Here is a 15883-nt window from a genome sequence, read left to right as displayed (position 1 = left end):
AGACCGGCTTTGAAAGTGCTTATGGCCACATCATCATGCTCTCCCTCTATCTCATTAAACATTTCCCAATATCTATCCGAATAAGTTTTCAGAGTCTCACCCTCTCGCATGGACATAGACAATAAGGACCTCAAACGCCGAGGAACCTTACTACAAGTAATAAGGCGGGCGCCAAAAGCCTGGGTGAGTTTTTTGAAGGAATCGATAGAGTTAGCCCTTAAACCGTTGAACCATCTCATCGCCACCAGGCCTAAGCTAGATGGAAAGACCTTACACATCAAGGTGTCATCTTTGGAGTGAATAGCCATCCTTTGACTGAAATGGCTAACGTGTTCTACCGGGTTTGTCCAACCATTATATATGGTAAATGTAGGTTGATGAAATCGCTGAGGAAGACTCGCATCCTTTATGTTCTGTGTGAAGGGTGATTTAGAAACTTGACTCAATGCCTTGTTCATGGCATTGTTCCCCAAACCTCTGCGAGGTGGGCTTTTGTACCTACGTCGATGGTGGTGCTCCTCTTCATAGGAAAAAGTCTCACTAGGCGGAGTTTTGGATCTCCGTCTATAACTAGCACCATCTGTCTCTTCAAAGGACAGTTCGAAGCTGGACGGGGAACGTCTTCGCCGAGCGTGACGCAACTCTCTTCTCAAGTCGTCAATTTCACGTTGCATATCTTTGTCATTCTTTGTATGGGAGACATGACTCTTCCCTCGAGACTGACTTTTACTGGTATGAGTTATGCACACACTTCCCTCACAGCCCCCTCTCCGTTCGAGGCTCCGGCGCGGATTGCCATGTTGGGAATCCCTTGATTCTGCTAGATGTAGGTCAGCATCTATCTGGTGCAGCCTTATTGCTGCCTGGTATGGACCTACTTCCTCCATCGTGAACGTTGTAATCAGATTTCCTTTAGCCTAGATCAAGCTCTTCCCACAGACGACACCAATTGTAAAGACTGAAATTGGATTAGTCCCAAAACCGGATTGGGCTCAAACCCCAACGGCCCAAACAATAAATTTGTAGAGCGTGGATAGAAGAACTAGATCTATCCCAGAAGAAAAACGATTAGATTTAACGGTTCAAGATGGTTTGACACAAATAAGATTAGAAAATCTATCCTCGGAATAGATTAAGTAGTTCGTATCATATGGTTTTGTTGAATAATCAAATTGTACAAGAGTTCCAGGCCTTCTTCTTGATTTTTCCCCCCTTTTCTCAGTACATCTTTCCATGTTATATATCACAATCTTGGTGTCATCCTTAGCACATACGTGTAGGTTAGATTCGGGGGACTCCTTCCTGTCCCATCCAGCACCTCCTAGAACCATCAACCAGTAGCTGTAAGGCTGCTTAATCACTGTTCAGGCATCACTGTTCAGGTATCACTTCCACATTAATGCGGCTAGAGAGTTGGTTGAGAGGCATTTAATGTGGAGGTAGCAGCTTTTGAAGATATTTGTTTACCTTTCTTTTCTTACCTCTGGTCCAATGTCCCAGCCTTAGTTGTGGTATAACTCCGAAGTAAGTCCGTGATGTTACCGAGAAGGCTTTTGTCCTCGGATGCTTATTGGACCTATCTCATATTGTCTCTACTCCTCTCTTTATTCTGTTCTCCTTATAATATTATTTGGACCTTCTTGGATGGTCTAATGTTCTCGGATAGGGCCATAGGTCCAGTTAATACTGCTTTAACAATACTTCCTAATTAACTAGCCCCCACAACATACTACTTATGATTTGTTGTAAAAATGTTGTAAACATAGCATTTCTCTTGTGAAAATATTAAGACAATTTGTTGTCATCATAATATTTTTACAACTACTAAAGTATCAATTCTTTACGAATCAAAATAAAATATAACAAAATTGGCACAGGCGGTAGGTTGAGACAGTCCCCTTGTCATTTCCAACAGCCGGTTGTAGTGTTCTAGCGTAAAGTTCCACTAGGGGCTATGTTCCTTTACTAGGGGCTGCGCTTCATAGCGTCAACAGCACGGATGGTTCTAGGGGCTTAGCCGAGGAGGTAATTCCCCTAAACCAAAGTCCCACGCCATAGCCGAGGGGTTAACTCCCCCAACTACTTAAAAATCAAGTTTTGGACAGAACCAAGGTATTGCATGGTCCTCGGACTCAAACCTATGGGGAAACCAACTACTAAAAAATCAAGTTTTGGACAGAATTAAGGTATTGCATGGTTCTCGGACTCGAACCTATGGGGAAACCAACTACTAAAAAATCAAGTTTTGGACAGAACCAAGGTATTGCATGGTCCTCGGACTCAAACCTATGGGGAAACCAACTACTTAAAAATCAAGTTTTGGACAGAACCAAGATATTACATGGTCCTCGGACTCAAACCTATGGGGAAACCAACTACTTAAAAATCAAGTTTTGGACAGAACCAAGGTATTGCATGGTCCTCGGACTCAAACCTATGGGGAAACCAACTACTTAAAAATCAAGTTTTGGACAGAACCAAGGTATTGCATGGTCCTCGGACTCAAACCTATGGGGAAACCAACTACTTAAAAAATCAAGTTTTGGACAGAACCAAGGTATTGCATGGTCCTCGGACTCAAACCTATGGAAAAGTCAGCTACTTAAGAAGAATTCTAAGTCGCTCAGTCCTCGGACCAGATACCAGAAAAGGCTAAGGCTATGAAGGTCATTAGGCAGATGGCGAAACGCCTTATTTCTCAGCGACATGCAGGGGCTGTTCATTTTGGGTTATATATCCTCGGATGATTACTTCCTACATGGCATCGAGCATTCGACCATCATCTCGTCCAAGTTTGGGGTATACAACCCATTTTCAGGTTGGTCTTATTGTACACGATAGCTCCAATAAGTTCATAATAATATCTTTTTTTCTTGATAAGGGATTTCGGCCCTAAGTATTGTTTTCTTAGGTCGGCGTTATTATGCCAGACAGCTCTAATAAGCTCATCATAATATCTTTTTCTTTTTTCTTAGTAAGGGTTTCTGCCCTAAGTATCATTTGTTCAAATCAGCATTATTATGCCGGATAGTTTCAATAAGCACAGAGCAAGGTCTTTTTATTAACTGGGATTTCGACCCTAAGCATCATTCGGAATGTAAAAATAAAAAAAGAAGTTATATGGTAGTACGTCTATTCACGGCATAACTATTTCAAAAAAAAGAGGTAGAATATACGAAATAAAGCAATGATGACTTTTATTAATATAAAGAGGTATTACAGCGTACAATGAAGGGCTTAAACAAGCCTATATAGAAAACGAATTACAAAAAAAACAAAAAACAACAAGACAAACAAACAGCCAGAAGTCTTTTTAAGCTCTGCTTCGAAGTCTTTCCAAATTCTGCCCCAGTAGCACCCATATTGAGAGGAGGACCTCCCTTGGTGGAAAAGGAGAAGAAGAGGAAGAAGGAAAAGCACCAGGATGGATCTGGTGATGGGAAAGAAGAAGAAGGGGAGGCAAAAGGAGGCACCAGTAAAGGAAGAGAGGAAGAAACAGGGATACTATGTCCCTACGTCAGTCCTAACTCCTAACACGCTGGTGCCATGTTAGCTATGCTCATAAGAGAGCGGCTGGTACTGATAATGGGTGACCCCAGCTCAGTCGCACCAAAAGTTTGTCGTGACGAGCCTCTGCTTCGGCTTTTGGCTGAAGGGAGGATGAGAGGTATCTTGAGTCTCTGCCATCCCTGTCCTGATCGAGCCATCTTAAGCTTCGGAGGGACAGAACGCTTCTGAGAAGGATATGATCTTTTCATCCCCACTTCTACTTCAAATGTGCCACACTATAAGCTGTGGCTATGCTGATAAGGAAGACTTAGAGCACAGCTTGAGGGTTGAGGTTTTAGGAAGGTTAAAGAGTCTTTACGCGAAGGGAATACCCTCTCGTTTGGCTTCTTATATGGAAGGTGAGTTCAGTGGCATTTAATCTGTACATATCTCCAAGAAGATCTGCAAGTAAGGTAGCGTTTGTTCAACTCCCCAATGTCATTTGTAACTGTCAGACTTGATTGGCCTCGTAAAGGCAATTTATTAAAGACGCGCCTCGTACACTGAAACGACGGGAGCGCATCGTGTGTAAATCTAGAAGAATGTCTCGTAACCCGGCGCATTTCCTAAGCAGATGAAGAGACACCAACATTAATGAAGGGCAGAGCTAAACGAACCATAATAAAGGCTTGGCATCACTAAAACCCTCCTCTCCGACCAAGAGGTCGGATAGTAGGATTTTGAGGGGCTATTGTGGGGCCCAATAATTTGTGGCCTTGGCCCATTTTTACATTGGGGCCCAAGGCCCAAGCCCAGGAAGGGTATAGCCGAGGATGAGTAATAAAAGTCCAAATAGTTTTGAGACACAGCCGAGGATGATTCTGTCCTTGGCATATCCAAGGTCCCCCTGGAAAAAATGGCAAAAACGGTATAGGAACAGTTTGGGAAAAAATCTAAAATATTTATGTCAATAAAAAAGGAGACGCTGGATAGTATAACGACCAAGGACAAAGGGAAAGCTGCCATTACTGCCATTCAATACTCTGCACCTGACAGAGCCATGCTCTTCAGCTTTTACAACCACCCCCAACCACTCTAGGTATGGGCTGACAGAATAAGTCTTAAGTCCTAGGAAAGTGAGCTTATATGTGGACGCTGGTGAAAGGATAAATGCCCGTATAAAAGGATAAGAGAGGCAGTGTGAGAGAGGGGGGGACAACCCGTCCTCCCAGCCATGGTGTCCTAGAAACAAGGAGAATAAGAGGAGCATAGAGCTTCCCAAAGTCCTCGAACGAGATTCATTGACCGGAGCTAACCCAAACTACCGTCCGGTGAGCAAGGTCTAGCCTTTCAAACTCACGCTCTACAAATGATATTGTTTGGGCCTCTTTATGTGCGAACCCAGTACCATTTTAGGTCGTTACAAATCATGTACTTACAATGGTGTTACGAAAATGTTGTACCATTATGTTGTGTTTCTAGAAAAAGTGTCAATGCCAAAGAAACAGTGAATTTGGCTTACTCAACTCTTTCTGCTTTCACTTGCTTCTTCTTCTTTTTTTTTTCTTTTTTTTTTACCATTTTCAAAATTGTTTGGTAAATTGGCCTATTGAACACACTTTTTACTTCTCTATATATAAAAAGTGTAAATACCAAAGAAACAGTAAATTTGGTTTATTCAACTATTTTCGCTATGACCTTTTTTTTTTTTTTTTTTTTTTTTCATTTTCAAATTTGGTTGGTAAATTGGCCTATTGAACACGTTTTTTATTTTTTATTCTTTTATATACATATGAGCTACTCTGAAAAAAAAAAAAAAAAAAAAAAAGTTTAAATGCCAAAGAAACAGTGAATTTGGTTTATTCAACTCTTTCAGCTTTCACTTGCTTCTTTTTTTTTTTTTTTTTTTTTTTTTTTTTTTTTTTTTTTTTTTTTCAAATTTGGTTGGTAAATTGGCCTATTAAACACATTTTTTTTTCTTTTAAATACATATGAGCTACTCTAAAAAAATAAAATATTAACACAATAAATTGCTACAATATTTTCACAATTGTTGATGTGTTAATTCCTTATAGGTCAAAATAAAATAATAAAATATTATACTAGAACCAATCACATCTAAAAATAAAGGTATTGTTAAAAAAAAAAAAAAAAAGTGCGACATTCATAACATTTTTTACAACACTTTCATAACAAAGCACATGAGGAAAATTGTTATTGGTTCTAATTTAAATTTACCAATGAAATTATTTTTTTGCTCACCAATAACAACCCGTAATAACATACTACTTATGATTTGGTTTGAAAATGTTGTGGACATAGCATTTCTCTTGTAAAAATATTAAGACAATTTCTTGTCGTCATAATATTTTTACAACTACTAAAGTATCAATTCTTTACAAATCAAAATAAAATATAACAAAATTATGGTATTATAAAAATATTGTACCATTATGTTGTGTTTCTAGAAAAAGTGTCAATGCCAAAGAAACAGTGAATTTGGTTTACTCAACTCTTTCTGTTTTCACTTGAATTTTTTTTTTTTTTTCCATTTTCAAATTTGGTTGGTAAATTGGCCTATTGAACACGCTTTGTATTTCTCTATATATAAAAAGTGTCAATGCCAAAGAAATAGTAAATTTGATTCATTCAACTCTTTTCGCTTTCACTTACTTTTTTCTTTTTCAAATTTGGTTGGTAAATTGGCCTATTGAACACGCTTTTTATTTTTTATTCGTTTATATACATAGTGCTACTCTAAAATAAAAGTGTCAATACCAAAGAAACAGTGAATTTGGTTTATTCAACTCTTTCCGCTTTCACTTGCTTTTTTTTTTTTTTTTTTTTTCAAATTTGGTTGGTAAATTGGCCTATTAAACACATTTTTTTATTTTTTATTCTTTTAAATACATATGAGCTACTCTAAAAAAATAAAATATTAACACAATAAATTGCTACAATATTTTCACAATTGTTGAGGTGTTAATTTCTTATAGGCCAAAATAAAATAATAAAATATCATACTGGAACCAATCACATCTAAAAATAAAGGTATTGTAAAAAAAAAAAAAAAAAGTGCGACATTCATAACATTTTTTACAACACTTTCATAACAAAGCATATGAGGAAAATTGTTATTGGTTCTAATTTAAATTTACCAATGAAATTATTTTTTTTTCTCACCAATAACAACCCGTAATAACATACTACTTATGATTTGGTTTGAAAATGTTGTGGACATAGCATTTCTCTTGTGAAAATATTAAGACAATTTCTTGTCGTCATAATATTTTTACAACTACTAAAGTATCAATTCTTTACGAATCAAAATAAAATATAACAAAATTATGGTATTATAAAAATATTGTACCATTATGTTGTGTTTCTAGAAAAAGTGTCAATGCCAAAGAAACAGTGAATTTGGTTTACTCAACTCTTTCTGTTTTCACTTGATTTTTTTTTTTTTTTTTCATTTTCAAATTTGGCTGGTAAATTGGCCTATTGAACACGCTTTGTATTTCTCTATATATAAAAAGTGTCAATGCCAAAGAAATAGTAAATTTGGTTCATTCAACTCTTTTTGCTTTCACTTACTTTTTTCTTTTTCAAATTTGGTTGGTAAATTGGCTTATTGAACACGCTTTTTATTTTTTATTCGTTTATATACATAGTGCTACTCTAAAATAAAAGTGTCAATGCCAAAGAAACAGTAAATTTGGTTTATTCAACTCTTTCCGCTTTCACTTGCTTTTTTTTTTTTTTTTTTTTTTCCAAATTTGGTTGGTAAATAGGCCTATTAAACACATTTTTTTTTATTTTTTATTCTTTTAAATACATATGAGCTACTCTAAAAAAAAAAATATTAACACAATAAATTGCTACAATATTTTCACAATTGTTGAGGTGTTAATTCCTTATAGGCCAAAATAAAATAATAAAATATCATACTGGAACCAATCACATCTAAAAATAAAGGTATTGTAAAAAAAAAAAAAAGTGCGACATCCATAACATTTTTTACAACACTTTCATAACAAAGCATATGAGGAAAATTGTTATTGGTTCTTGTGGGGGCCATTTGATCAATAGGCCCATTAAGGTCAGGATCGTTGGGCCTGTGGCCCATCCGAGGATGCATATCCATCCGAGAAGGCCAAGTCAGGTCATAAGGTAATTGCCAAGGGGGGTGGTAGTCAATATCACGATGGTAGAGTTCTGTATTTGTCCGAGGACGCCATACTCCTCGGCAGTATGCGTCCAAGGACGATTAGGACGTGGTCTTATTGCAACTGGACCTCAGAATTATGTCACCACTGAAGATAGGATAACAGACCAAGGGTAAAAGGGAAAAGACAAACAAATATCTATAACTACAGCTGCCTCCGCATTAATGACCTTTCAACCAACTCTCTGGCCGCATTAATGTGGAGGTGATACATGAACAGTAAGGAGGCAGCCTTACAGCTGCCCATAGGAAGTTCCAGGAGGTGCTAGATGGGACAGAAAGAAATCCTCCGAACCCAACCTACACGTGTGTGGTGAGGATGGAACACAAATGGTGGTATATAAACTGAAAGAAGAACATGCAAGAGTGGATCGAAAAAAAATAGAAAGAAAGAAAACGGAGACAAAGGAAGAAGAACGAAAAGAAAAAAAGAACTGTATCGATTACCAAAGAAAACGATCGTTGTGCCAGTTCTGGGCCTTCAATATACGTGAGGGTGAATCTTTTTATTATACAAAAGTTAACCTAGTTCTTTGCACCCACGCTCTACAAATCATATTATTTGAGCCTATTTACGTGCGAACCTAGTATCGTGTTGGGTCGTTACAAATTGTGTCCTTACAGTTCTACTTTAAATTTACCAATGAAATTATTTTTTTTTTGCTCACCAATAACAACAAGTAATAACATACTATTTATGATTTGGTTTGAAAATGTTGTGGACATAGCATTTCTCTTGTGAAAATATTAAGACAATTTCTTGTCGTCATAATATTTTACAACTACTAAAGTATCAATTCTTTACAAATCAAAATAAAATATAACAAAATTATGGTATTATGAAAATATTGTACCATTATGTTGTATTTCTAGAAAAAGTGTCAATGCCAAAGAAACAGTGAATTTGGTTTACTCAACTCTTTCTGTTTTCACTTGATTTTTTTTTTTTTTTTTCCATTTTCAAATTTGGTTGGTAAATTGGCCTATTGAACACGCTTTGTATTTCTCTATATATAAAAAGTGTCAATGCCAAAGAAATAGTAAATTTGGTTCATTCAACTCTTTTCGCTTTCACTTACTTTTTTCTTTTTCAAATTTGGTTGGTAAATTGGCCTATTGAACACGCTTTTTATTTTTTATTCGTTTATATACATAGTGCTACTCTAAAATAAAAGTGTCAATGCCAAAGAAACAGTAAATTTGGTTTATTCAACTCTTTCCGCTTTCACTTGCTTTTTTTTTTTTTTTTTTTTTTTTCAGATTTGGTTGGTAAATTGGCCTATTAAACACATTTTTTTTTTTTCTTCTTTTAAATACATATGAGCTACTCTAAAAAAATAAAATATTAACACAATAAATTGCTACAATATTTTCACAATTGTTGAGGTGTTAATTCCTTATAGGCAAAAATAAAATAATAAAATATCATACTGGAACCAATCACATCTAAAAATAAAGGTATTGTAAAAAAAAAGTGCGACATCCATAACATTTTTTACAACACTTTCATAACAAAGCATATGAGGAAAATTGTTATTGGTTCTAATTGAGATTTACCAATGAAATTTTTTTTTTTTTGCTCACCAATAACAACCCGTAATAACATACTATTTATGATTTGGTTTGAAAATGTTATGGACATAGCATTTCTCTTGTGAAAATATTAAGACAATTTCTTGTCGTCATAATATTTTTACAACTACTAAAGTATCAATTCTTTACGAATCAAAATAAAATATAACAAAACTATGGTATTATGAAAATATTGTACCATTATGTTGTGTTTCTAGAAAAAGTGTCAATGCCAAAGAAACAGTGAATTTGGTTTACTCAACTCTTTCTGTTTTCACTTGATTTTTTTTTTTTTTCATTTTCAAATTTGGTTGGTAAATTGGCCTATTGAACACGCTTTGTATTTCTCTATATATAAAAAGTGTCAATGCCAAAGAAATAGTAAATTTGGTTCATTCAACTCTTTTCGCTTTCACTTACTTTTTTCTTTTTCTAATTTGGTTGGTAAATTGGCCTATTGTACACGCTTTTTATTTTTTATTCGTTTATATACATAGTGCTACTCTAAAATAAAAGTGTCAATGCCAAAGAAACAGTGAATTTGGTTTATTCAACTCTTTCCGCTTTCACTTGCTTCTTTTTTTCTTTTTTTTTTTTTCAAATTTGGTTGGTAAATTGGCCTATTAAACACATATTTTTTATTTTTTATTCTTTTAAATACATATGAGCTACTCTAAAAAAATAAAATATTAACACAATAAATTGCTACAATATTTTCACAATTGTTGAGGTGTTAATTTCTTATAGGCCAAAATAAAATAATAAAATATCATACTGGAACCAATCACATCTAAAAATAAAGGTATTGTAAAAAAAAAAAGTGCAACATCCATAACATTTTTTACAACACTTTCTTAACAAAGCATATGAGGAAAATTGTTATTGGTTCTAATTTAAATTTACCAATGAAATTATTTTTTTTGCTCACCAATAGCAACCCGTAATAACATACTACTTATGATTTGGTTTGAAAATGTTGTGGACATAGCATTTCTCTTGTGAAAATATTAAGACAATTTCTTGTCGTCATAATATTTTTACAACTACTAAAGTATCAATTCTTTACGAATCAAAATAAAATATAACAAAATTATGGTATCATGAAAATATTGTACCATTATGTTGTGTTTCTAGAAAAAGTGTCAATGCCAAAGAAACAGTGAATTTGGTTTACTCAACTCTTTCTGTTTTCACTTGATTTTTTTTTTTTTTTTTTCATTTTCAAATTTGGTTGGTAAATTTGCCTATTGAACACGCTTTGTATTTCTCTATATATAAAAAGTGTCAATGCCAAAGAAATAGTAAATTTGGTTCATTCAACTCTTTTCACTTTCACTTACTTTTTACTTTTTCAAATTTGGTTGGTAAATTGGCCTATTGAACACGCTTTTTATTTTTTATTCGTTTATATACATAGTGCTACTCTAAAATAAAAGTGTCAATGCCAAAGAAACAATGAATTTGGTTTATTCAACTCTTTCCACTTTCACTTGCTTTTTTTTTCCCCAAATTTGGTTGGTAAATTGGCCTATTGAACACGCTTTTTATTTTTTATTCTTTTATATACATATGAGCTACTCTAAAAAAATAAATATTAACACAATAAATTGCTACAATATTTTCACAATTGTTGATGTGTTAATTCCTTATAAGCCAAAATAAAATAATAAATTATCATACTGGAACCAATCACAGCAAAAAATAAAGGTATTGTAAAAAAAAGTGCGACATCCATAACATTTTTCACAACACTTTTATAACAAAGCATAGGAGGTAAATTGTTATTGGTTGTAATTTAAATTTACCAATGCAATTACTTTTTTGCTCACCAATACCAACCCGTAACAACATATTACTTATGATTTGTTGTGAAAATATTGTGGACATAACATTTCTCTTGTGAAAATATTAAGACAATTTGTTGTCGTCATAATATTTTTACAACTACTAAAGTATCAATTCTTTACGAATCAAAATAAAATATAACAAAATTAAGGTATTACGAAAATATTGTACCATTATGTTGTGTTTCTAGAAAAAGTGTCAATGCCAAAGAAATAGTGAATTTGGTTTACTCAACTCTTTCCACTTTCACTTGCTTCTTTTTTTTTCTTTTTTTCTTTTTTTTTTCTTTTTCAAATTTGGTTAGTAAATTGGCCTATTGAACATGCTTTTTATTTTTTATTCTTGTATATACATATGAGCTACTCTAAAAAAATAAAATATTAACACAATAAATTGCTAAAATATTTTCACAATTGTTGAGGTGTTAATTCCTTATAGGCCAAAATAAAATAATAAAAATATCATACTGGAACCAATCATAGCCAAAAATAAAGGTATTGTAAAAAAAAAAAAAAAGTACGACATCCATAACATTTTTCACAACACTTCCATAACAAAACATAAGAGGTAAATTGTTATTAGTTTTAATTTAAATTTATCAATGAAATTTTTTTTTTTGCTCACCAATAACAACCCGTAACAACATACTATTTATGATTTGTTGTGAAAAATATTGTGGACATAACATTTCTCTTGTGAAAATATTAAGATAATTTGTTGTCGTCATAATTGAAAGTTCAAATAGTGTATAAAACACCTTTGAACGTTTAGACTCTCAATTACAAAATAACCAATTCAAGCTTTATGACAAACAACTAGTGTGCGGAAAATGAACAAAAGCTATGAACAGAATTGGTAAACAATCTAAGCCAATTAAAATCACATCTACAGCTAATAATAAAAGGTAAAGATAAAAGGGAAGGAAGATGCAAATACAAGGACAACACACGATGTGTTATCGAAGAGGAAACCGAAGCCCTCGGCGTAAAACCTCTCCGCCGCCCTTCAAGCGGTAAGTAATCCACTAGAAAATGTAGTTGGGATACATGAATAGCAATAGATCCTCTAAGCCTAATCTACCTAGTGTACCTAAGCCCTCCAAGCTTCTTACTCCAACGAGGTTACGCCGAACCTATTTCTTTTCTAGCTTCCCAGATTCCGCTACTTGACCATAGCATCAACCAATGTAGATTGGTTCCTTCCTAACTGCTTTCCAGAACACCAAACAGCCATCTCACAGTAATGGATATGGTGAGAAAAGGTTTTAGTAAAAAGACCTCTTAAGGATTTAACAATAGAGAGGAAAAGAGTTAAGGAATTTGAAGAGTTTCTTATGTGAAGATTGTGGATGAATCAACCTTGTTTTACTTTAGGGTTTCTCTCTCAAAATTCTCTCTGGAAGCTCTCTTTCTTTTGTAGGTATAAGAGGTATTTATACTAGGGTGAGAATGGAATGTGAAGAGTCAGGTTTTTCAAAATAGGGCTGGCTCGCGGCTTGGCCTCACGGCTTGACTGAGTCGCGAGATCCAGCCGCGAGATAACAGAACGGCCAGTTGTCCTATTTTGTCCTGTAGTACTCCAGCTAGCATGACGCTTCAACTTCTGGCATGCTTGGCACGTGTGCTACTTCTGGCGGCTTGCAGCCGCGAGTCACCCGCGAGATCCAATCGTGAGTTTCTGTTTTCTTACACACTATTGAGCATTTCTTTACACTATCTCACTCACTACCCTTACAACAATCCCACCTAAATACAGGGTTACTAATTGCTGAAATACAAGTAAATTTGGCACGGAATAAAGCCAACAAGATGGTTGATTAAATTCAACCTTACAATAATATTTTTAAAACTGCTAAAGTATCAATTCTTTACGAATCAAAATAAAATATAACAAAATTATGGTATTACAAAAATGTTGTGCCATTATGTTGTGTTTCTAGAAATTTTTTCTTGGTTTGGTCAACTTTGTTTAGCCAAAATTCACTATTTTACATACAATTTTCTTAAATTAACTTTTTGTATTTTTTTTAGGATAAAATTTAGCTACAAAATTGGTTATAGTTTTAAACTACAACCTTATTCAATATTTTTTTTATTGGAGATGAATTTTGACAAATTCACCATTGAATTACATCTTATTCTTATATCCTCCATGCTTGCAAAATTTTAAGAAAATTAAAGATCAATAGCTATGTCATCAATAAATTGTTTAAATTGTAAGTTTTTGTAGTTTAAAATTATGCATAAAATATAAGTTTAGAGATCATATAGTAAATAATATCCAATTGACACAAATTTTGACATGCATATTAAGAGCGTAAAGAATATGAAATTCAAAATATGTAGTAATATTTATTTTATTGAGTGAGGTTATAACCTAAGGTTACAACTCACCTCCAATAAAAAGATATTTCGTAAGGTTGTAGCCTAAGACTACAATTAATTTTATAACTAAATTTTGTTCTTTTTTATTGTATTTTTTATCTTTACGTACAATTTTAAGTAAAAACACATAGTTTTACACCAAAAAAAGAAAGAAAAAAGATTAGGGATAAAACACATTTCATCCTTTATGTTTGAGATAGTTCACAGTTCCTCCTTAAACTTTGAAATCAAGTAATTCTCTCCTTAGTGTTTTGAAAAAGAGCAAATGTGTCATATTGTTATTCTTTCAGTTAAACCCTAATGAAAGCTCATAATTCTTAAAATATTATATTGTGTAATGTCTAAAATACTCCAACTGAATTTTAATATTCCAAAAGTTTTCTTCACGTAATTTGAGTTTTAGATGGTAGTAATGATTAGGAAGTTGAAATGATGATATAAGGTATTTTATTTATTACCTAAAGAACATTGATTTTCTAGATTTAAATCTTCGAAACTTATAATTTATCTAATGGAAAATTCAAGACACATGCCTTTTGTTATTTATTTGTTTTTTCTTTTCTTGCCTAAAATGGGTGTTCATTGAAAACCAAGCTAGCTAAACATTGTACCTAGACTCATGTAAAATGATAAAGAAGAAAGTATGAATGAAAAAATTTTCATTGTGTATGGTTGAAGTTATTTGATGAAATGGTTCAATTGTAGCATATGACATCTTTTATTATGAAAATTTAAATATTATGACAATGTCTTAGCGAAACTCAATTGCTTATTGTTGAAAGATGATAATATTCATTATCATTCTTAGAAGTTTTTAGTAAGTGGATACTACCATTAGCAAATAAGTACTAAGAAACTGTTATAATAAAATAGATATTCATATGTTAAATAGCTACCCTAATATTGTGTGTGACATACATTTTTTTTTTTTTTTTTTTATGTATATAGTTTCATACTTCTTCAAATAGAAATTTTATCTCAATTTTTTCACTTAGGAGGTAGCACGTGCCACCCTAACTAGTATAAAAAAAACGACCAGATTCCTCGGTGCAAAAGTTCAATCTCACTAAGTATTTTTATTTTTTTAATATTCCCTCCATCACAATGTACCACATTTTCTTTTTATTTTTCTTATCTATAATATAATTTAGAGTTTTTTTTTTTTAATTTACCATAATTTTTTTTGGCATTTATTTATATATAAGAGCATTTACATTGGGAATGCTAAATGCCATATGTTGCCTTTATTTAGCATTTGTCTCTAAAAACCTCCTCCATCCGGTCTTGCAGAAAGGTGCAATTGTAAAAAATTTTGCAATTGCGCTACAATACCGTCCTAAATGTAAGACGGTATTGTAGCACAATTGTATACCTAAATAATATTTTTTTATTCCCTACTGAACAAATATCTACCTCTTTCTCTCTTCATTGTCTCATCTCCTCTCCACTTTAGACTCTCTCTTCCCACTTCGTCTTCCAAATCCAAACCACAATGGTAAACCTCTTTTTTCTTCTTTTTTTCCTCTCTATCTTCCCTTGAATCAAGCCTCCATGGTGGAGATGTGGCGTGGGACTCATGGATTGGTGGCTAGGTTTCATCTTCCGTGGTATGGGTTTCATGGATCAATGGATAGGTTCCATTTTTGGTGGTGTGGGTGGCTGGGTTTCATCATTCCTTGGTTCAGTGGTTGTGGTTTTTGTGGGTTGGTGGCGGTTGAGGTGGATTGACGATCGGTGTGGGTTTTGGCCATGGGTTTGGGCAGTGGGTATGGGTTTTGGCCAGTGCTAGAGGTTGAGGGAGAAAGAGAGGTTGGTGGCTCTCTTAGTGATGGGTTTTGGCCGTGTGCATAGGTATGGTCATGGATTTTTTTTCTTTTTTTTTTTTCCTGGTGGTGGTGGATTTGTGACTGATGTGGTGGTGGTTGTGGTGGTGGTGGTGAGGGTTGCTGTGGTGGTGGTGACTTTTGGTGGCCGTGGGTGATGTTCATGGGTGTGGTTTAGTTGTGTTTTGACTGTGTTTTTTCCTGGTGGTGGTGGGTTTGTGACTGATGTGGTGGTGGTGGTGGTGATTTTTGGTGGCTGTGGGTGATATTCATGGGTATGGTCGAGTTGTGTTTTGGTTGTGGGTGATGTTCGTGGGTTTGTGTTGGTGGTGGGTGGATGAGAAAGATAGAAAAACATAGAGAAGGAGATCAGAGATGAAGAGAGAAGAGAGGAGAGAAGAGAGAGATTTTTTTATATTATTTTATTCTGTAATATATATTATTTTAATATATTATAGGTAAAAATAAAAGTTGGGATGCTGGGTGTATTGTAAAATGGTATTGTATAATTGATAAAGTATGTTTTTGAGATGGTAAAATAGAAT

The 15883-nt window shown here is 33.8% G+C and overlaps 1 protein-coding gene across 2 annotated transcripts in view; it reads right to left on the bottom strand.

Moving 5' to 3' along the window:
• Positions 1-15883, bottom strand: part of LOC126701548 (cysteine synthase, chloroplastic/chromoplastic) — a 68761-nt gene that overhangs the window by 22087 nt on the left and 30791 nt on the right. The window lies entirely within an intron of this gene.

This window comes from Quercus robur, chromosome 10, assembly GCF_932294415.1.
Source record: "Quercus robur chromosome 10, dhQueRobu3.1, whole genome shotgun sequence".
Classification (NCBI taxonomy): domain Eukaryota; kingdom Viridiplantae; phylum Streptophyta; class Magnoliopsida; order Fagales; family Fagaceae; genus Quercus; species Quercus robur.
The sequence above is the reverse complement of the archived record's forward strand: the minus strand, read 5'-3'. Positions and strand labels throughout refer to the sequence as shown.